The following is a 24,301-nucleotide window of genomic DNA, read 5'->3' on the forward strand; positions in this document are numbered from 1 at the left end:
GACACAAATCTTGATCTTACAAAGTTCACATTTGGTAGAACTGGAAGGCAATATCAGACATGAGTATTTAGGAACTGTGTTTGATATAGCGTTCAGATGGGGGGAAATCACCCCTGGAAAAGCCAAATTTGGAAGATGCACACAAATTTCCCAATGATGTGTTTTGGGGGAGAAAGCCCTTCCTCACCGCTACTTTATTATTGAGGAAGGGGTTGCACCTCCAAAACGCGTCCATTGATCTCCCGTGATGGCAGATAGCACATGTTGACACACTGTGTGCATCTTCCAAATTTGGCTTTTGGAAAAATCACAAAAACATTTCGCACATTGTAGCACACAAAAGAAGAAAGTGATTTGGAGGGGCTTTAAACTCGCCCCAAAACATCAATGATATTTTTATATTTTGGAATAACATCATTGATGTTTTGCTTGATGTTTTCCAATTGTAAATTACACCCCATGATCTCCCCAATCAGGATCTGGGCACTTTCAGATGTGAAAGGATCTGGATCCACAACCTCACGATCACCTAAAAAGAGAGGAACCCCAAAATAAATTAGGTTTCCAAAAAATGCCGCAATCCATCTCTTATCGGAGCCTGTGGTTGCAGACACTCACCTGTTGTGGTAACTACTTCCACCACGTCTTCATCCTCCTGCTCAGCTTGTGTTGGGGGGATTTCCCCTTCTTCCAGAGGGGGGGGGGCTCTGGTCTCCTCGGATGAGGGGTGTCCTCCGAGTCTTTTCTCCCCTATGTAAAACAAAAATGGTATAATTAGCACACAGATATTTGATGGCAGAACTATAAAGATGAAACATTGCTTGGAAGTGGGGTACAATTATCTATTTTAGCAGAGTTCCAACATGTAGCTTTTTTTGTGTCCTTTGTCAAGCTGCACTACTTTACCTGTTTGGTAAAAGCTTCACAGATGTAGCCCCCCCTATAGTATACACTGGAGCACCTGTGTGGCCCCCTAATAAAAATGGTGTTCTGGTGTCCCACACTAGTGCTCCAGTGTCCAGATGTGAAAACAGCTGCTCAGTGTCCTCTCCTTACACACAATCTAGTTTGCATTTCATTCTAGTAACAAAGCCATCTACACAACCCAATTCTTTGAAGACAAGTATAGGGCGTCAAAATGGTGGCCAAATGCATATGGCCTAAACAATGGTATTTTATCGTCCGAAATAACAATGTGTGATCCGAACGAATAATGTGTCCATGAACATGAAAGTTGCCATTTTAAACTGTACAACAGTTCCTAAAAGCACATGGAGCAGCACGAACGTAATAAACATAAAGAATAGGAACACAGCACAACTACTTACTTTTTTGCAGCACTCTCCGGATCTTTCTGTACTGCTCATGTTCTCGTAATTTCAGGTCCGACCACCGCTTCCTGAGCTGATCTTTCGATCGTCGTACCCCGAATTTCCGGTGCAGACTCCTGACCACTTTCGCCATGATCTTGGCCTTTCGGACATTGTGGTTGGGGTAAGGCCCATACTTTCCATCATAGTCGGCCTTCTTCAGGATGTCCACCATCTCCAACATCTCCCCAAAGGACATATTTGAGTCCTTTAATCTCCTTCTGGATCGGGACGTTTCAGGCTCTGGCCTTTCCTCCTCCTCGTTGCTACAATTAGCATGATCCTGCTGTCTATCCGCCATGTGCTCTTCCCCCACTGCGCCGAACGAAAAGGGGCGGGGAATAGACTAGAAAGAACGTCAGGGGCGGGCGGAGTTATACGCATGCGCAGTGTGTATAAATCGTAACGCGCGCGTCTTATGTACGATCTGTGAGCGGAGGAAGGAGCATCGGAGATGCCGATCGTGCTAACGAAGGTAGGATCTAAACTTGGGCCTATACTGCTTCGAAATGGAAGCCTATATTGTAACAAGATTAGGGGAGTTTGGCCGGACATTAGGCTTTGTCTTGTGTTGTGTCTTACAGAGAAAATGGATGGGTTCAACGACCACAATTTCCTGCCCCTGTTCATAGACAAGTACAGGGAGCTGCCCTGTCTGTGGCAAGTGAGACACCCCCACTATAATCACAAACAGAAGAGGCAGGCAGCGCTGGAGAAACTGCTGGAGTTGGTGAAGCCGGTGGTCCCCACAGCAACCATCCCTTATTTGAAAGCTAAAATTGGTGGCCTGAGGAGCACTTATCTTAGGGAGCGCAAGAAGGTCACAGATTCCCAGAGGTCCGGAGCTGCAGCAGATGACATTTATGTCCCCAGGCTGTGGTACTACGAGAGACTGCAATTTCTGTCAGACCACACTGAAGTCAGGGAATCCCTCTCCACTCTTCCTTCCATGCTTCCTTCCATCCCAGCTGAGGCTTCCGATGTCCAACCTGGGCCTTCCAGCCAGGAAGAAGTGGAGGAGCCCAGCTGGAGTCAGGTATAGCATTCTTCTACAGATTTCTGGTCAATAAATAAATGATGTTTATTAGATGTTATTATTGATCACTAATTGCTGATTAAAAAAAGTGCTTTACATATCAATAGACAGTAGTGGGCACCCAAAATTGGGAAAAGAATGAAAACTGCTGGGCTCAGAAGGATAGTCTGTTATATTTGTTAACATTCAATTTGCAGCAGTCAGGAGGTGAAAATTGTGTGTGATTGATGAATAAAAAACTAAAACTATGTTCCTTTTTCATACACAGGAAGACCTCAGCCAGGAGGAGGCTGTGGAATGTGGCAGTCAGGAGGAGGCGGGGATTAGTGGCAGCCAGGAGGAGCCGGGGCTAAGTGTCAGCCAAGAGAAGCCAGGGACAAGTCGCAGCCTGACTGAGTCTCAGGTCCCTCCCCTCCGCCTGCCATATAAACGAGCCAGGAAGGCCACTCCGAGTCCCGTGCAGGATTCAGCGTACAGGCTGATCCAGGAGGCTTCGGCGTCCCTCCGAGCCTTCCCCAGTCCTGAAGAGGCCTTTGCCTGCATGGCTGCCACAAAATTGCAGGGCATGCAGGAGGGTCAACGCAAGATCTCTGAGGACCTGATTTATAAAGTCCTTCGTAAGGGGGAGAGTGGGGAACTGACACACAAGACGGATGTCATTGAGATCGACGATCCTCTTCCTCCTCCTCCTCCTGCTGCCACAACTCCACCACCACAGCCAAAGGCTGGAAGGAAGCGTGGAAAGAAGACCTGAGAGTGATTGCCCTGGGTTCAGTCTGGTCTGACAGAAGCTGCAGTCTCTCGTATGACCACAGCCTGGGGACATAGATGTCATCTGCTGCTTTCCGGATCTCTGGGACTTCTGGACCAGACTGCCCTCCCTTATGATATGGACTCCTCAGGCCACCAATTTTGCTTTTAAATAGTTGATGTCTGCCCCGGGGGTCCAAGGCTTCGCCCACTTCTGCAGTTTCTCCAGCGTTGCCTCCCTCTTTGTTTAGTTGTGAGCCCTTAATAACATTTTTTGGGGTAAATTCTACTCTCCTGTGTGTGTTTTCATCCAAAAAGGACAGTTTGTTGGTGACGATTCAGGTACATTTCTAAAGTACAATGTGAAATTAACAAGGGACAACAACACCAAACAATCTCCTACAGATTAAATAGAACAACATATTAGTGGTGTTGTGGGAACTTGTCACAAAAAACACACAAACATTTTCGGGAATACAAATCAAAATCACCAAAAAAATAAAAAATAAAAAAGAGAAACACAAAAAAAGAATCTACATTAAAGTCCAAAAAAAACACCAAATTTTGTTGTCAGATGTGAGAAATCAAAATATATTGAGGGAATCCCGATAAATAGTAACGAAATAAGTTTGTGAGAAGTGTGTGTGAATATGAGCAGCAAAACTACTTCATTCTTGTCACATTATAAGGAAGAAGAGAGTGCGCTGTATTAAACCATTTTGAACATTGCAGCGTGACGAAAGTGCTGTATCCATTCCGAACGCTCCGTTTACCAGAACGAGCTGTCCCGTGTCGGAATTTCTTCTCAGCATGCGTGGCACTTTGTGCGTCGGAACAGGCCACACACGGTCGGAATTGACGCGATCGGATTTTGTTGTCGGAAAATTTTATCTCCTGCTGTCCAACTTTGTGTGTCGGAAAATCCGATGGAAAATGTCCGATGGCGCCCACACACGGTCGGAATTTCCGACAACACGCTCCGATCGGACATTGTCCATCGGAAAATCCGACCGTGTGTACGGGGCGTAAGTATGTACAATATCCTCAATAACAGTTTGGGAGCAAAGTCTCATTCCAGCAGGAGAATGACACTTTCTTCCCGTATATTTTCTTCTATTAAAGAAACAAACTAAAGAAACTTTAGAAGTCCATCCCTATTTTTTTTTTTTTTAGGTAAATCACATCCTTTCAATAAGGAAATCCGGCTAGCAAAGAGTCCTTTGGATTTAGAAACACTGAGATGAACATCAAATCTTGATCACGAAGATCTCTAAACGCTGACACTGTCTATCTACATACCCCATAGTTCTTTATCCATAATTACCAATAGAACCGAGGATCTGGCAATGTCAGTTTCTTTCCCAGTTTATCCACTGTAGTAATAAAGTACACAATGTCATCTTTTCCCGGTCTGCAAATGACCACTTTGTCAGAATGAATGTGCCGACCATAGCTCCAATGTAGGAAACATCCATTGAAACGTTCCATGGCAACAGAATATCCAGTTTTCCGGAAAGGTTTAGGCACAGACAAATAGTCCCAAACAGCTTCACTGTACCAGAGCTCCCGGTTAGCTTCAATCTCTTATATAATGTCCTGAGTAACATTGGGGAACTCCGGACCATATTCCGTAGCCACACGCTTGTTAAGCATTCTCTGCAAACTTGCAAGTTTTGGCAAAGATCTATTTTTCCCCGAACCAGGAGGTACACACGAGTTCAATGATTTGCTCACCATAGACCCGACGGGTGTCGGAAGCAAACTATCAATTTTAGACAATGTCTCATTTACAGTACTGTGCGGCTCTACACAAGATGATGTCTTCCCAGAACTCAGAGCCCATAACATTTCCTGTGACATCGTTTCAAACAGGTCATCATCACCAGAGAGATCCGACATGCAATCTATCTTCGAATCTCTCAACTCCTCCGCTGGCAAATATCTACACAAAGTCCCAGATACATTTCCCTTTGATCTCTCACCCGTTCCTGACGTGGACTCCTCGGGATCCGGTTCGGGTAGTCTCTGGGGTAGGCCTCGACCACGGCCGCGGGAAGCCTTCATGTATCCCATCTGTCTCTGGACAGGTACAACAGGGATAGGCTTGGTGGACGTGGAAATCAAAGTAATGTCCGCTGATGAGTTATTTACCGCAGTATCTCTCTCAGGAACACTCTCGGTGACAACAGGCAAAATCACGGCCTGCCGTTCTTTTTCAGCAGTAGTAGCAGCTTCCACTGTGTCAATACCTGTAGCCCAGTCCATACGATAAGCACGGGGCGACATGGTAGGTTGCTCCACTACAAACAAGTATTCTCCACATTGCAGGCAGCGAACAAATGGACGGAGATGTATGGCCAGTCCCTCACACTTGTGACAAAGCATGCCCAGCCCTTCAATATCTCCGACTGTATAGAGGACAAACCTCCCCTGCGGTTTCAGATGAATACAGGTATCTGTAAGCAAGGTTCCAGTCAGCATAGCACCCGCAGCGGTGCTGGTAGGGAACATCTTAGGTCCCATAGTTGGTTGCATCCCCGAAAAAGACATGGCTGCACTCTGATCTTCTCAGCACGATCACGAGGCCTTTCTTCTTCACTGACAAAGTCCAGCCTTTACTGTAAACTCCCGGTGAAACCCTTCTCTAGGTTGCGGGAAGTTGATGGCCAACAAATCCCGGACGAGCCCCCACATGTAGCAATAACTCTCGGCTACAGACACTTGAGTATCTTTTCCAATGCTTTAATGAACAGGGCAATAAAGGAAGTAGCAGGAAAGAGGCAGAAGGAAAACTGCAGGGAAGCTCAAATACCTTTTCTTAGTATTCTTTAGTACATCATTAGGAATTGAACGCTTGTAGCTGAATGTACTCCCCTTGTGGGATTCAATCTTTGCCCGCCTGGATAGGTTACTCTCACTCGCCTGGTAGCCAGTGCGCAGCACGAACAAAAGTCTCTGCCACAGACTTGTTTGAAGCAAAACCCGTACGATCCTCTGTCACAGGATGTAATGGTTTACGGTGAATATCAGACACAGCACTTGGACCTTTAAGCCAACCCGGCAGTACTATGCAGTAAGATTACTTCAGGATACGTGCTCCAACTGAGTCACCAGGCCCCTCTCCAGACCAGCACTTTGCATGATCCTTCCATGATGGGTCCTCCCCTGGGACCTCCTCAGTTGTCCAGCTTCTTCACTCAGGATAGACAGCCCAGGACCATTCCTCTGCCGCTGTGGTAGGCCCCAGACAGGCTTCTGGGCCCACCCACACGCCGCAGCGATGCGGGCCTCCGGATTGGAGGACCACGAGGTGGTACTCTTAATGCATACCTGTCAGCCAGGAGGGCCAGCAGGTGGCTGAAAACGAACCCATAAACATGGCGTCTGTCCCATAAATACCCTCTCCCAGAATGCAACTCGGAGGACCACCTCCACCGAGTTGTCTCCAGAGCAGAGGAGCACTCATACGCTTCAGCACTGGCCCATGGTGACAACGACACCCACCGGCGCAGTGTGAAACCACACCCAACTCAGCCAAGCTGGAACAGAGGCAAATCTAACTTCACCTAACAAGTAACCCACTAAATTTACCTATCAGCGGTAGACAAGAAATCTACCAGCGCTACACACAGAAGGAGGTTTTCTCCATGGCTGTCCTCCTCTCTTATGCCCACAGGTTGCTATTGGAGGGAAGGGAAAGCAGTCTCCTCCCTTTAGCAGCTATCAAGATTCCTGCTCTGCCTGATAGTAATGACACTACTGTCACTTCTGTAAGTGAGGCAACTTCAGAACAGTGCGGCTCCAGTACGCCCCCTCCCCCTTAATGTCATACTCCTCCCAGGGCACCCGCCCCTTCTGCCCACCCCTTGTACCAGCCCTGGGTGAGAGTAATGGGTGGCTGGCGGTAATCAAGTCACTGAAGGCAGACAGTGAAGCAAGATCGGGAACCAGATAGTCGATAGAGTGATAGAACCAGCAGTAGTGCCAGAAAGAGATTTGCTTTTAAGTTGAAGGGTGAGAAATGTACAAGGACAACCCTCACCCTAGTAGATGACATCAGCACTAAGTTTCCTCAAGCTGAACAGTTAACTCTGTAAAAATAGTGGAAATTTTCAAGAAAAGAAAAAGGCACTCAACAGTTAAACTTGCGACTCAGTTCCTTTGCTGCAGCCCAACTAGACTTAAAGAGTAACTTCACTTTTGATGAGAAGCAAACATTCCCCTCTGGGTGATCTATACACATTGCAAGGATTTTAACAAACTTGGCTTGGCACACAAGGCTGCTCTGCAAGCGTCACCTTGACTGGCTGGGTCCCTGACTTGATCACCGCCTGAAGTTTCCCGATTCTCCACCGTGCCCGTTCGGCGAGAATACTGCTCCGGTACTTGCTTCAGTTATTTGTATCTTTGTGCAGCTGGGAAAATCAGTAAGTCAATCACACAAGCAAGAAATTACATTTCTAGGGGCCGTTTTGTACACCATCTATGTACAGAACCTTTCCAGGTTGCCATATTGCATTTTATGGTGGCACAGAAAACTCCAGCGCTGCAGACTGAAAAGGAAAGGTAATTTTGTTATAACATCCAGTTGCAATATGACTTGTGTAGCAATTGTATATGCTATATTTTTTTTTTTACAGAGAACAAGGCTCTTCTAAGTGCAGTAATAAAATACTTTAACCGGTTCCCGACTGGCTCAGGTCGATATACGGCAGCAGAATGGCCCCACTGCACGAATCGCCGTACCGGTACGATGCTCGCGCCCGTGGGCAGGGGACGTGCCCCTGCCGTGCCCACAATGATCGGATTCAGTACAGAACTGATCAGTCTTCAGGTCCAGGCCAATGATTTCTGGCCTGGACCTGCTGATCGGTTCTGACAAATGAAAAATGCTTTCCCTGCCTGTAAGTGTAAACACAGGCAGGGGAAGTGATGACATCTCCCCTCGTGGAATTCTTTTCAGTTCCAGAGAGAGGAGAGAGGACATCTAACTGTGAGTTGCACCAACACTACACTAACACCAGTACACGTAGGCACAAATTTTACGCCAGATCACCCCCCGATCACCCCCCCCAGTTAACCCCTTCACTCCCTGTCACAGTGCCACCAAGTGCAGTTTTTAGATTTTTCACTTATCACTGTACTGGTGTCATTTGTGACTCTAATCAGCATTAGGGTAGTTAGTAGTAGGCCCAGGTAGCTTTAGGGGAACCCCTAAACCCCCCTAATAAAGCTTTAACCCCTTAATTGCCCCCCAGTTAACCCTTTCACTCCCTGTCACCAGTGTCACTAGTAGATCTATTTTCTGATCGCCGTTTTAGTGTCATGGGCGATGCTAGTTAGCCAGTTGGTTGGTTAGTTTTACCATCCGGTTTTTATAACATCAGGGTACCCCCATATATTACCTATTAAAGGTTTTAACCCCCTGATTGCCCCCTAGTTAACCCTTTCACCCCCTGTCACTAGTGATCACTGTATGAGTGTCATGGATGACGCTGGTTAGTTTTTTTATAGAGTCATGGTATCCGCCATATATTACCCAATAAAGGTTTAACCCCCTGATCACCCAGCGGGTGACATCAGTTAGATTTTAGCATCAGTTAGGGTCAGCATCAATCCCATTCAGTGTCAGAGTAGTGTCAGTAGCGCTAACACCCACGCACGCACCATACACCTCCCTTAGTAGTAGAGTGTCTGAACGGATCAATATTTTTGATCTGATGAGATCTATTCTAGTGTCCCCAGTAGTTTAGAGTTCCCAAAAATGCAGCGTTAGCAGGATTAGCCCAGATACCTGCTAGTACCTGCATTTAGCCCCTCCGCCCAGCTCAGCCCACGAAAGTGCAGTATCAATTGATCATTGTCACTTACAAAACACAACTGCAGCATTCGCAGAGTCAGGCCTGATCCCTGCGAACGCTAACATTTTTTTTGGTAGCAATTGAAGCAGGCTCTGACTATCAGGTGCTCTTTTTGTCTGTGAGTCGCACTAGTTGTACCTATAAATTTAGGGGCCACAATGTCCAATCGGAGGTACACTAGTAAGAGGCCTACACGTTTCTGAGCATGACAGATGAGAGTGAAGAGGAAGTCACCCATCTGTTAGATTCAGGCTCAGAATATGAACCCGTAGACAGCAGCGGCACCCTGACAGATAGCTCTGATGACGGAGTAGTGGTCCCTGCTAAGGTCAAGCGTACCTGACCTCGTTCTTCTTCTGTTGAGGTGCAAGAATGGCAGGGCACTCGTATGGAGCAGAGAGCTAGTACTTGTGCTATCATCCTTCTGGTGAACTGACAAGCACCAGCGGCCTAGTACATCCTGGTAGTACATCCAGCACTGCAGTATCATGTGGTGACGTGGCGGGTCCCATAAGTGCAGCTGATGCAGTGGCTAGCACAAGTAGTGTTCCGCAGCCACCAAGACAAAGACAGGCCCGTCAAGCCCATAGTGCCCTTAGTGCAGAATATGCCAATCCTAATTGGCAGCCCACCACTTCTGCAACACCCGTACAGTGTTACCAACCTTCCGAGGCAAAATTTACTGGCAGGATACCAAAAATTTACAAACGGCACCAATTTTTTACTGGCACTGCAAAAAAGTACCTATAATTACAGTTTTCAGTGCTAAACAGTGCAAATATGAATATTTAAACTATAAACATATATCTAGTGCTATTAGCAATGTGTTTAAGTTTAACAAAAGTAAAAAACATATTTCTGCATTGACACGAAGGTCAGGTTACTATAACCCGGCCAGCACAGAGTTCCCCCTTACATCAGAGTCTGCAGGATTCCCTCTTGCAGTGAAATGAAACTCTTATGTAAAGGAAAATGCTGCAAATCATGATCTAAGGTGGAACTCTGATGTAGAGGGGGGCTCTGGTGACCAGAGACCACCTTATATCAGAGTCCACTTTGTTCTCTTTACATCAGAGTTCCCAATTACATCAGGATCCTCAGATTGAGTTCCTTGTTGCACTGTAAGGGGGAATCCTGCAGACTCTGATGTAAAGGGGAACGCCAGGAACTCTGATGTGGGGCGCACTCTGGTGACAAGAGACCACCTTCCGTACAGTGAATACACTAAGGTAAGGGGGTTTACTAATATAGGGGGGAAACCTTTATATCGGTGCCCCCTTACATCAGTGACTCCCCCTCAGATTGGCCTGGCGGCGCTGTCACTGACCTCCTCTCAGGTGCACCGTGCAGGGCTCAGTCAAATGGCTCCAGCTTGGTGGCTCTGGGTTTTATTCTACAAGAGACGGTCAGAGACTGCGGACATGCTACAGGAGACGGTCAGAGACTGCGGACATGCTACAGGAGACGGTCAGAGACTGCGGACATGCTACAGGAGACGGTCAGAGACTGCGGACATGCTACAGGAGACGGTCAGAGACTGCGGACATGCTACAGGAGACGGTCAGAGACTGCGGACATGCTACAGGAGACGGTCAGAGACTGCGGACATGCTACAGGAGACGGTCATAGGCTGCGGACATGCTACAGGAGACGGTCATAGGCTGCGGACATGCTACAGGAGACGGTCATAGGCTGCGGACATGCTACAGGAGACGGTCATAGGCTGCGGACATGCTACAGGAGACGGTCATAGGCTGCGGACATGCTACAGGAGACGGTCATAGGCTGCGGACATGCTACAGGAGACGGTCATAGGCTGCGGACATGCTACAGGAGACGGTCATAGGCTGCGGACATGCTACAGGAGACGGTCATAGGCTGCGGACATGCTACAGGAGACGGTCATAGGCTGCGGACATGCTACAGGAGACGGTCATAGGCTGCGGACATGGTACAGGAGACGGTCATAGGCTGCGGACATGGTACAGGAGACGGTCATAGGCTGCGGACATGGTACAGAAGACGGTCATAGGCTGCGGACATGCTACAGGAGACGGTCATAGGCTGCGGACATGCTACAGGAGACGGTCATAGGCTGCGGACATGCTACAGGAGACGGTCATAGGCTGCGGACATGCTACAGGAGACGGTCATAGGCTGCGGACATGCTACAGGAGACGGTCATAGGCTGCGGACATGCTACAGGAGACGGTCATAGGCTGCGGACATGCTACAGGAGACGGTCATAGGCTGCGGACATGCTACAGGAGACGGTCATAGGCTGCGGACATGCTACAGGAGACGGTCATAGGCTGCGGACATGCTACAGGAGACGGTCATAGGCTGCGGACATGCTACAGGAGACGGTCATAGGCTGCGGACATGCTACAGGAGACGGTCATAGGCTGCGGACATGCTACAGGAGACGGTCATAGGCTGCGGACATGCTACAGGAGACGGTCATAGGCTGCGGACATGCTACAGGAGACGGTCATAGGCTGCGGACATGCTACAGGAGACGGTCATAGGCTGCGGACATGCTACAGGAGATGGTCATAGGCTGCGGACATGGTACAGAAGACGGTCATAGGCTGCGGACATGGTACAGAAGACGGTCATAGGCTGCGGACATGCTACAGGAGACGGTCATAGGCTGCGGACATGCTACAGGAGACGGTCATAGGCTGCGGACATGCTACAGGAGACGGTCATAGGCTGCGGACATGGTACAGAAGACGGTCATAGGCTGCGGACATGGTACAGGAGACGGTCATAGGCTGCGGACATGGTACAGAAGACGGTCATAGGCTGCGGACATGGTACAGAAGACGGTCATAGGCTGCGGACATGGTACAGGAGACGGTCATAGGCTGCGGACATGGTACAGAAGACGGTCATAGGCTGCGGACATGCTACAGGAGACGGTCATAGGCTGCGGACATGCTACAGGAGACGGTCATAGGCTGCGGACATGCTACAGGAGACGGTCATAGGCTGCGGACATGCTACAGGAGACGGTCATAGGCTGCGAACATGCTACAGGAGACGGTCATAGGCTGCGGACATGGTACAGGAGACCAAATGTGCTCACTACTTACTCAGATAAAAAAAAATATATAAATAAACACCTCAAGACCATCAAGCAGATTACATAATTATATTATCACCATACAGTACAAACACAATATACAGCAGCACTTTTTCATCAGAAAATACCAGCCAAATCATATTGCTGCTGCTGCTGCCTCCCCTCTCCTGGCATGCTTGGATTTGTAGTGCCACTGTGCCACAGACACATGAGTTGCTAACTCTGGGGAGGACTGACGTGGCTGTGCCTGTACTGGTGGTGAGCACTGCAGGTAATAGGAGATTGGGGAGAAAACCTCCTCCCTTTAGAAGAAAAGCAGATCTGACACACAAAAAAAAACATCTGCACAGTGCACACAAGCCTGCTACAGAAGCCTGCAACACAGCCCATCCTCTGCCCCCCTCCTCCTGCCCATTAACACAAGTAAAGACACAACTGCATTTAGCTAATTGCTAGGCTAGATAAGCTTACCCCCTGCTAGGCTGAAGTCCGTCCGGGCGGGCACTTCACTGCAGGCTCGCTCACTCCACTCCTCTCCTCCCCCACCTCCCAGCATCTCCCAGAATCAAATAAGGCGCGCTGTCGGAGGAAGGGGGAGGGTACAAGACAAGTAGCAGCAGTCACAGGGATGATCGGAGACTCTCGGCAATGCTTCGGGATGCTTCGGGACTGCACATGCGCAGTTCCGAACCGGGACCGTCATTTTTACGGGCATGAAATTTTCTTTACGGGTTTTCACTGACATGAAAAAATAGCCCCGTTTTTACGGGCTGCCCGTAAAAACACGGGCAGTTGGCAACACTGCACCCGTACTTCCCTCATTCACTGGCCAACCCAGAATTCAGGTGGGAACAGTTGATTTTACGTCACTTTAATTCGCTGTTTTTCACGGAAGATCTCTATAGATCTATTGTGGACCAAAGCAATTTGTATGCTGGTCAATTCATCTCCACTAATCCCCATTTGACCCTTGCAAGAGAATGGAAACCTATTATGGTTTCCGATTTTAAGACCTTTCTGGGCCTATCCCTCCTCATGGGCATAGCTCAAAAAAAGTGAGTTGCGGTCATATTGGTCCACTGACTCAATTCACCATATGCCCATGTTCTCTGCTTGCATGACCAGGACACAATACGAGCAGATCTTGCAGTTCATGCATTTTAATGATAATGACAATGAACTCTGTCATTCTCGGGGTGACCCTGGACATGATAGGCTCCAAAAAATTCAGCCCATCTTCACTTCAACCAACAGTTTGCAGCCCTGTTTACTCCCGATCGAGTTGTCTGCGTTGATGAGTCCCTGGTTACGTTTTCTGGCCACTTGTCTTTCAAACAGTATCTTCCCAGCAAGCGTGCCAGATATGGGGTCAAGATGTATAACCTCTGCGACAGGGCCACAGGCTATAAATATAGTTTTATGGTTTACAAGGGAAAAGATAGTCACGTGCAGCCCGAGAACTGCCCAGACTACATAGGGAGCACTGGCAAGATTGTTTGGGACTTGGTGTCACCTTTATTCGGAAAGGGGTACCATTTGTACTTGGACAATAATTACACAAACGTGCCATATTTTAGTCACTTGTTTGATCATGGAATTGGCGCATGTGGCACCATGCGATCTAATCGATAGGGGCTTACTCCAGTAGCTTGAAGAGTCCCGACTTAGACTGGGGGAGAGAGCCTGCTTGAGAAGTAAAAATTTGCTCGCAGGAGGGATAATTAGAATGTTTTTGTTCTGTCCTCCCTTCACACAGATACAACAGTCCAAATTCCAACGGCGACTGATGTTGTGAAGAAACCCCTCTGTGTCCACGAATACAACCTAAATATGGGAGGGGTGGACCTCAATGACCAGTTGATGGCGCCGTACTTAATTGCGCCTAAGACCACAGGTTGGTACAAAAAAGTGTCTCTATACTTATTCCAATTGGCTCTGCTGAACGCTTATGTGCTATACAAAGCTTCAGGATGAACAGGATTCCTCCTTAAATTCCAGGAAGAGATCATCACAGTCCTTCTGTTTCCAGACGGTGCTGTTGCCCAACCTCCCAATGCAAATGCAGTGAGCCGGCTGAATGAGAGGCATTTTCCGTATGTCCTCCCTGGTACCCCTACCCAACCATCACCCAAAGGAAGATGTCATGACTGTAGAAAATGCGGATATAGGCGTGACACCCGCTATTATTGTCCCTCCTGTCCTGCCCAACCTGGCCTTTGCATCGGGGGAATGATTCGAACGCTACCACACACTAGTTGAGTATTAACGTAGGGTACAGCACTGCACAGTCATAGGACACACTTTCACAGGGTCTCCAAAAATGCCATTGCATTTTGAGAGACCCAAACCTGGAACCGTTACAGTTACAAATAAAAGTATAAAACAAATTATTTATATATATATATATATATATATATATATATATATATATATATATATATATATATATAACAGTATCTCACAAAAGTGACTACACCCTTACATTTTTGTAAATATTTTTTATATCTTTTCATATGACAACACTGAAGAAGTGACACTTTGCTACAATGTAAAGTAGTAAGTGTACAGCTTATATAACAGTGTAAATTTGCTGTCTTCTCAAAATAACTCAATACATAGCCATTAATGTCTAAACCACTGGCAACCAAAGGGAGTACACCCCTAAGTGAAATGTCCAAATTGGGCCCAAAGTGACAGTATTTTGTGTGGCCACCATTATTTTCCAGCACTGCCTTAACCCTCTTGGGCATGGAGTTCACCAGAGCTTCACAGGTTGCCACTGAAGTCCTCTTCCACTCCTCCATGACAACATCACGGAGCTGGTGGATATTGCTTTGTTTGAACAATATTTAACGGACAAACTTATCCCCCACCGTCTTAGATGGGATATCCCACCTAATGATGGTCTCAATGATGAGGAATCCATGAAGGAGTGGGGGGATTTTTTGTGAAAATGGGTTTTGAACTTCTGGACCTTTTATTAACAAGGAAGCAAAGGAAAATGAAAGTTCTGGAGTCACAAATTTGTGACATTCAGAAATTCACAGATACTTTTAAAGGTAGTGATGAGTATCAGAGGTTATCAACGGATCTTAATAAGTTAATTAAATGGGACACTGAAGTCTAAATTAAGAAAAAGAAGAAATTTATAAGGGACACTGATTATTTCAAAATTGGGAATATATTTAAATGGCAAGTTGCCAATGGCCTAAACTCATCTATTCCAGCTGATGCACCAAGTCAGGTGGTTATGCATCCCTCTGTACCACCTTTTAACAATCAACCTATTTATAGTTATGAACATCCTCCACCTGGTCCCCCACCACCTAAGGGGAGTCTAGAACCCTCTAGAACCCAGAGGGAACAATAGAGGAAAGAGGGGTAAGGGGAGGATGAGAGGCCCTCCCACCACTCCCTCCAGAATTAGTTCTTATTACCAGCAAAACTATGAATCCTCGCCAAGGAGAGATAAGTATAGGTTGAACTCCCCCTATTATTATGGGAACCAAGGGAGAGGGTCATTTCAGGCCCAAAGAGGAGATCAGGTACCTATTTCTAATAGATTTGCACCTTTACAATCCCACGGATCATGAGAGGGAGGGGATTTTGGGGGGCACAGAGTGGACCAGGGAGGGGTCCCCCCGTGCACCAATCAAATCAAGGAGAGTGGTGGAGACATCAGTCCCAGCAGTCCCCACAACCAAATGCCCAACACCGAAAAAGAAAAGAGAGAGAGGAAGGAGAGGGGGTAGGAGAATTCAAAAGACAAAAACCCCATTAGGTGCAGGAATCTTTAATTTAAGCAGTTGTCCTTTGAGTGAGAATGAGATGAAAGTGCTGGATCGGGGGTTCAAATTCGCTACCACTCAAAATCTCAGCAAGTTTCATACATACGTCAATATTCATAAATTCATCAGAAATTTGAATATGAAAAAATATTTTTTGACTAACCCTATGAAACACACTTTTGTTCAAGAGGGCACCCATTCCAATCTTCGGAACAAATCCACCTTTAACCCTCTCAATGCTGATAATAAGTATTTGGATGTGTTTAAAAATGTGGTATTTGGGGGGCGTGTCCTGGCTATGGAGGAGTGAGGACGTGCGTTGCCTCAGCTCCGCTCTACCGCCGCACAAAATCAGTCAAAAAACAGGGGAATACTTACATCTACAGAATCCCCCATGTCACAACGACCGCGGCAGTCCTCCCAACCGGCAAGGACCGACAGATCGCGGCAGGGACAGCTGGATTCTTACTTTTCTGGGACCCGAGGACAAGGCCGGGAGGCCTCCAAGATGGCGCCGACCGGGAAGGCCCAGAAAGCGGCCAAATCATCCCAGCAAGCAGCAGCCACGGTCCGGCCGCCGAAAGGAACGGCTTTCCCATCATCTCCGGTTCCATCCCCAGGGTCGATGAGTGATTCGGCCCCCTGTACCTCCCCTGCGTCACTGGATGGCCGTTCTGAGGTTTCTGACTACCTCAGTGATGAAGACATCAGGCGCCATATTATGTCCCTGCCCACTAAAGAAGATCTAGAGTGCTTGCAGGGTGGAGAAAGCTTTTACAGAGGATATCGCCCAACTAAAGGCTGACACTTCACATTTGGGTAACAGGGTGGAATCCATAGAGGAAAAGCTGGAGGAGGTTCTCCCCACTATTGCTCTGCTGCAATCTAAATATCAAATGCAGGACCAGCAGATTGAAACTCTACTATGTCAACTCGATGATGCTGAAAATCGCAGCAGGAGGGCTAATATTAGAATCTGGGGTCTGCCAGAAGCCACAGCCTCAAAAGATATCATTCCCACGTTGACGGACATCTTTTGAGATATATTGGGCCTATCAGCTTCCGCTCCCATAGAAATTAATCGGGCGCATAGAGCTTTAAGACCTCTGTCTCAAGAAGTGGATAACCCCAGAGACATAATCTGTAAACTCCACAAATATACCCTCAAGGACCGCATTATGCAAAAAATGCGCGGCAAGCCCTTTTATGATTTTGATGGTGCGCACTTATTCTTTTACCCCTCCTGACGGCGTTTCAGGAAGCTGGTTTACCATACCGCTGGGGCTTTCCCTTTTTTCTGCAGGTGACTAAGGATGGAAGGCAAGTCACATTACGCAACTAAGATGACCTCCCACATTTTCTTTCCTCCCTTCATCTAGACCCCGTGAACTTTCCGGATTGGAGGGGTACATCCAATGCTTCTGGGATTAAGCTCCCCCCTCAGTGGTCAACGGTAACACGCAAGAATCGCAAGAGGGACAGACAACATCAGAATCGAGACCCTCTATTGGGCCCTTCCACTACCCGGGACTGAAGATGTGGCACTAGCACTTGGTGGGCATATTATTTCAGCTCAACAACTGCTAATGATTTAGCCCTTTCGGGGCATGTCTACTTGCATTTGGGTAACAGTATTTAATCATTACAAAGAATAACACCCTCTCCATCACATAATTAGGGCCACCTCTCCCCTTCTCTTATGTATAGTTCTTTATGGGCACTAGAACATATGGGGATGATTACTCATACTCATCCTGTAGGATGGCTTTTGGCAATGTTGTCATTGGCAGATCAACAATTGGGATATTTAGGAATATGTTACATTTAGTATATCTGAACCTTAATGTATGTTACTGTATATATATCTCCCCTTATATATATATTGTGCATATTTCTACTACTTGGTTTCCTTTACTCATCGATAAGTATACCATCATTTATGGATATACATAAATCGGAATGGGATGCAGTATACAGTTGACCTTCTGGCCCTTTTAGGAATATATATGGGTTGATTGCCCACAGTGTGTCAGTTACTTTAATTATACATATGTTCTCAGTTATCTATATTATATTACCATCTTGTGCTGCACTTATTGTTCACATACTAATAGCTGATAATGCCCCAGTTCTATTACTAAATCAGGGTTGGATGCAGTACCTTAGTTTACCACCTGGCCGCCTTCTTTTTCTTTTCTTTTTATATTTTTTTATTCTTACTTTTATTTATGTTTATCCATTTATAACCAATAGTACCTCTTAGTGGGTCTACCTATATGGTTTGTTACTATATTATGCTTGTCCCATTTATGCATACGCGATTATGGTTAATATGTCTGTTATGCTTCTTATCTATTCCTGTCTGTTATTTCTCATGGACGAACAGACTTAATTTCTTATCATGGAGGTCTGACTGGCCATCCGTAACCTTAGCTGTTCCTAACCGCTCATTTGCTGTTTGCAAAGGGGGGGAGGTACCGCTCTGTCCGCTCGCCTATTTGAGACGTGGAGTGATGGCACCGCCTTTGATAACGTATAGTGACGAAACGCGTAAGGTGGAGCCACGCTCTTACGTCACACTTGGAAGTTCAGGGCTTGGAGCGCAGGTAGTACGCACGCCACGGACCAGCTCCCTGCCTACCTAAACCAATGTGGTTCCTCGCTCTTGCCTACCAGCGATGGGAAGCATTTTTTTTAATTAATATTTTTAAAATAAATTCCCTTTTTATAATACTACACTATGGGAGCCCCTTGTTTTTTCCTGTGAGGATTGTGTTGCTGTTGCTGTGGATCTGGGAAGCCCTGACTGGAGCACATTCTGGAGTTCGATTGAACAAGTGGATAAGCCTGATGGAGGAATAGCTAGCCCATCAAGGTGGAGATCCATTCATAGTTATCCACTCTATGCTTACTACCCCTGTAGGGGTAACAATGTCCGGTGAGTGGGGATCCATTGGGGAAGCCCCACAGTCACATTACCTGCTGTGCACCAAAGTAACTTGAGTTATTCAATATTGGACTTTTGGGATCTCATTTTTTTCTTTCAATTTTTTTCTTTCAATTTGTATCTATTTTTATATTTATTATTCACGTTTGAATAAGGACTTGGACTAATATACCTAACATTAATTATTCTTATATATTAGCTGTGGACTTGCACTTTATTGCTTAGGTGCGCTTACACACTAGTGTCTGTATGTCAAGGTGTAGATAAGTTTGCACTCTGCTTTTCTATATTTACTTATCACAGTATTTCTGATGATTTGTTTAGTTTATGGTTATCAGCTTGGTTACTGGGGTGTTTACGTGCCTCATCACTTATTTATCTGAGCTGCACCCTAGCTGCATTTACACACACTTTAATACAAACTTACCCATTTGGTACTCTGCACTTATCAAATGTATTATGTACTGATACATTTTTTACACGCTCTATTTGCATATCACACTTTATGTGGGAGTGCGTGCATGTTTATTTTGGTGTAAGGAGTCTAGCCTAATACTACACACTGCTTCTTGATGGCCACCTAGTGTTCTGCAGGGTAGCACCAGTTACCCCATTTTCTTATACCTGAAGATGTGGCCCTTCTGTGTTCACACGGTGACCATTGACTCTCCCTATATCTGATAGGAGGAGATCCTGCCCCTACATTTTGTCACTCTCCCATCTTTTTAAGCCTGACCCGGGGGGAAGTGGCACTCAGGCCTGAAATCTGGGACTGCTCTAGTTCGAGCCCGGATCCCTCTTAGATAGCTTAACTGTTACTTCAAGTCCCCAACCAGCAGACCTTTGCAGGCCATACCTGGGACATGAACAGGTCTCCATAGTCTTTTCACTTTGGCCCTCAATAGGAGTTAGCAAACGTTTACTTTTCCCTAAAGATCATATCCCCCTTTCCAACTCCCAACACCCTATAAGATGCGGTAGTCGGAGATGGGACATCCTGTCTCCCCCTGTGCGTCGGCTCACGTTTCCCCACATAGGCTCCCTTTATTGGGTATAGTCCCCTACTGGGACACTAGGTTGAGGTCTGCCCCCCCCCTTTATTGGGGAGGACCTCACACCTAGCATACAGATGTTTTGATTCCCAACACTGTTAATGTTATGTTGTTATGTTTTGTTGACTCTAACAGTTAACTCTCTGTGTTCTTTCTTCCCTTGCTCTTCTTTCTTCTTCACCCCTCCTCCTTCCTCCCCCTCCTTTCCCAGGAGCACTTCATCACTTTGGATCCTGCACCGGGCGAGTTGGATCATTCGACAACTTTCCTGCTACCTTACCCCTCATGTCTACACTTAAGGTAATATCTTCTAACATACGAGGCCTCTGCTCCCCTGGGAAAATAAATAAATTATGGTGGGAACTTAAGAAGTTAAAAGCCCAGGTGGTCTTCTTACAGGAAACCCACTTTACCCATCACTCCCTGCCTAGATTACCTACCCATTTATTCAATCAATGGTTCCATAGTACCTCCCCTACCTCTAAATCTAAGGGCACTACGATTGCGATCCACAAGACATGCCCTTACCAGCTTTTGGATAGCAAAATAGACCCACAGGGCCGCTACATTTTTCTGAAAGGTATCATAGCGGGGCGAAGGTACACATTCGCCTCGGTCTATGCGCCTAACTCTAACCAAATCCCTTTCATAGACCATACCCTTGAACTGCTAACAGAATTTAAGGAAGGATTTGTTATCCTCGGGGGGGGACTTTAATGTTAGCCCAGACCCTTTAATAGACACCTCTAGCACCACTCATTCATACTCTTACGCCTTCCTTAAGCATTTACGAAAGTCCCTTCAATCTCACTTGCTGCTTGATAGTTGGAGGGTCCTCCACCCTGCGGAGAGAGACTTCAGCTGTCCATGATGTTTATACCTGCATAGATCACATATATGTTGACCGTCCCACACTAGAGCTCCCGCAGTCCGCGTCCATCGGTAATATTACACTATCTGATCACGCACCAGTATGGGGGACCCTCATACTCCCATTCAGCTCTCGTGGGGCCTGGACATGGAGGCTGAATGAAAACCTGTTGGACGATACAGTGGCGGCTGCCAAAGTGACAGAGGTCATTTTAGAGAAAATGTCACAGACGGCCTCAGTGCGGGCATGGTGTGGGAGGGCCACAAGGCGGTAGTCAGAGGGGAGTTAATATCCCTGTGTGCCAAACTTAAAAAGATGCTTCAGGCAGATTTTGCCAGGGTGCTGGCCGCTCTTCAGGAAGCAGAACTTAAACATAAACCAACTGGAGGCCCTGAGGCACTGCAGAGGTTGACTGACTTGAGAAATTTGTTTTTACGTTTGCTGGATCGGCAAACACGCAAACAGACCAGACACTTGTCGCACAAATATTACGATCATGGCAATAAATGCGGTCGTATGCTTGCAAGGGCCCTTCGCAAGAAGCATGCTCAGACTTACGTACAAAAGCTCCGCTCCCCGTCTGACAACATTTCGGTCCAGTCCTCTAAAATTGCCTCAGGGTTTCAGGACTATCACACACAACTTTATAACCTGACTCCTGATTACTCTCTAGACGCTCAGACACCCAGGTCTGCTGACATCCAAGATTATTTAGCCTCAGCTGGCATCCCACCTTTGAGTGCTAATCAATGTATCGACCTCAAACTACCGATTTCCCCGGGGGAGATTGAATTGACAGTGAAATCCCTACCCAAGGGGAAGAGCCCCGGACCGGATGGTTACACCGGGTCATACTATAAAGCTTTTCTGCCCCTCCTAGTGCCCCACATGTGCAAATATTTTAACTTCATTGCGGAGGGGATTCCCATGCCCACGGGGGCGCTTCTGGCACATATTACGGTACTGCCAAAAGAAGGTAAAGATTCGATGATCCCCCAAAGCTACCGTCCCATATCCCTCCTTAACGTCCCATATCCCTCCTTAAGATTCTAGCAAAGGTTTTGGCAAACAGGCTTGGGAGTCTTATGTCACACATTATCCACCCGGATCAAACGGGGTTTATCACGGGGACAGAGGCAAGGGACAATTCCATTAGAGCCATCCAACTCATCCACTGGGCCCGCACCGGCCCTTACCCTAAACCTTACATAATTCTTTCCACTGATGCCGAAAAGGCTTTAGACCGGGTTGATTGGTCTACCTAAAAGCGGTATTGGAGGCTCTAGGGCTGAGAATGCGCATGCTGACCTCTATTTTGGCCCTATACTCCACTCCCTGTGCACAGGTCAAAGTGAATGGAGTGGAACTCCCAGTTCCCGATTCGGAATGGCACGAGACAGGTCATACCTAAAAGCGGTATTGGAGGCTCTAGGGCTGAGAATGCGCATGCTGACCTCTATTTTGGCCCTAGACTCCACTCCCTGTGCACAGGTCAAAGTGAATGGAGTGGAACTCCCAGTTCCCAAATTGGAATGGCACGAGACAGGGGTGCCCCCTTTCTCCCTTCCTCTTCGCTCTAGTTCTTGAGCCATTGCTATGTACTGTAAGAGCGAATACGGACATAAGGGGCTTAAGGGTTGGAAACACTGAGCACAAACTGTCGGGCGATGTGCTATTCCACCTCTCAGAACGCCTTGCTCTCATTGCCAGTCCTGATGAGGGAACTAAAAAAATTCGGGTCACTTTCTAATTTCAAGATTCATATTTCTAAATCGGAAATTTTACCTATCCACTTGACCCCCTCATTGACAAGCAGCCTACAATCCGCCTTTCCTTTCTCCTGGGCCAAATCTTCCATTAGATACTTAGGTATACAATTAACGGACCGTTACGATACCCTCTATGCCGCAAACTTCCCCCTCTTACTTAACACCATTAAAAAAGATCTCTCGCACTGGACCAAGACCGCTTTTACATGGATAGGCAGTATTAACATAATAAAAATGAATATTCTGCCCCGCATACTTTTTTATTTACAAATGATACCAATCCCCCTGCCTAGAAATTTCTTCTCCCAGATTAAGAGCACACTATCTGGATTTGTGTGGAATGCACGGAAACCCAGAATAGCCCTGAAGACGCTAAAACACTCAAAACTGACAGGAGGCCTAGGGATCCCTGACATTTTGAAATACCATAGGGCCATCGCTCTCCAGAGAATCCTCAGTTGGCGTTTCCACACCCAGTCCAAACTTTGGGTCTCCCTAGAAAAATGGCTGGCGGGAAGCAATTTAGCCTATGCACCATGGCTGTCCCCGAATATAGAGGGCTGTCAGATGCTACATCCCCACTGACGACGCACGCTCTTTCCACGTGGGACAGGATAAATTCGGCTTTCAATTTATCTCCTCCCATGTCCCCGCTGGCACCGTTAGGGGGGTTCCTGTGGTTTCCGCCAGGTGAGCAAATGGCTTTTTTCGGCCCTTGGGTGGATGATGGTAACGCCAGTCGTGGAAAGCTAATGAACAATGGTAAACTGATGAGCTTTGAATCCCTGCAGACTAGACATGGGGGCTCCAAAATGAACTTCTGGAGGTAAAGGCAGCTCCATCACTTTTTTTAAGTCCGCGGGCAATCTATAAGAGACATCACTTCTCTTACACCCTTCAAACAATTTTTCGTAGAAGAAGATCCGATCACACACATGATTTCAGAAATGTATCGCCTGCTAAGCACTGCCACCGACAACCTTAGACCAACGTACATACAGGCATGGGAGAGGGACTTAGAGCTTGATTTTTCCACAACCCAACTGACACACCTCTACCAGCTCACTCACTCGAGCTCTATGGTATCCAAAACCCAAGAAACAAATAACAAGATTTTGTCACACTGGTACAGAGTATCGGCTGACCTAGCTCGTATCTATGCCTCAGTGTCGGATCAATGCTGGAGGGAATGTGGCAAAAAAAGGTACACTCCTCCACATCTGGTGGGAGTGCCCTTTGATCAAGCCATATTGGGCGGATATTAAATCTCTAATAAGAGAAATTTTAGATCTCGATATCCCTCTGTCTCCAGCTTACTTCCTCTTGCATGTCCCCCAGATACCGATTAGTAGATACAAAAAAAGTGCCCTACCACACCTTTTAAATGCGGCTAGATGCCTTCTCCCAATCTACTGGAAACAATCCAGGATCCCTTTAAGGGAAGACTGGATCAAAAAAGTAAATGATATTAGGGAGGCCGAGCACTGGATAGCGACCTGTAAAGGAAAGGTAGAATGTTTTGATGCTATATAGAGACCATGGAAAGACTATATGTCTGACCCCGATCATGTAACCTCTAGCTTAGACTTGGCCCTGCTGGAGCTAGCAGAACCATCCCTAAGATCCCGCTTAATGGTAATAATGTCCAATGAAAGACATCCTTCACCCTTGCCTGCTATACAGATGATCTGTCTTTGGCGGAACTCGCTTGGCACAGATCTACAAGACTTCTCCAGACCAAAAGGTTTGCTCCACCCCCCCCTCCCCAT

General features: G+C 46.9%; 1 long non-coding RNA gene across 1 annotated transcript; it reads right to left on the reverse strand.

The window, feature by feature from the left end:
- Nucleotides 1-247: 247 nt before the first annotated feature.
- LOC141102451 (uncharacterized) lies at nt 248-12,689 on the reverse strand. The gene is made up of 3 exons (XR_012235112.1): nt 12,577-12,689; nt 619-750; nt 248-529 (listed from the first exon to the last, which is right to left on the reverse strand). It is a non-coding gene; the product is annotated as an uncharacterized lncRNA (long non-coding RNA).
- Nucleotides 12,690-24,301: the final 11,612 nt, after the last annotated feature.

This window comes from Aquarana catesbeiana, linkage group LG07 (assembly GCF_042186555.1).
Source record: "Aquarana catesbeiana isolate 2022-GZ linkage group LG07, ASM4218655v1, whole genome shotgun sequence".
NCBI lineage: Eukaryota > Metazoa > Chordata > Amphibia > Anura > Ranidae > Aquarana > Aquarana catesbeiana.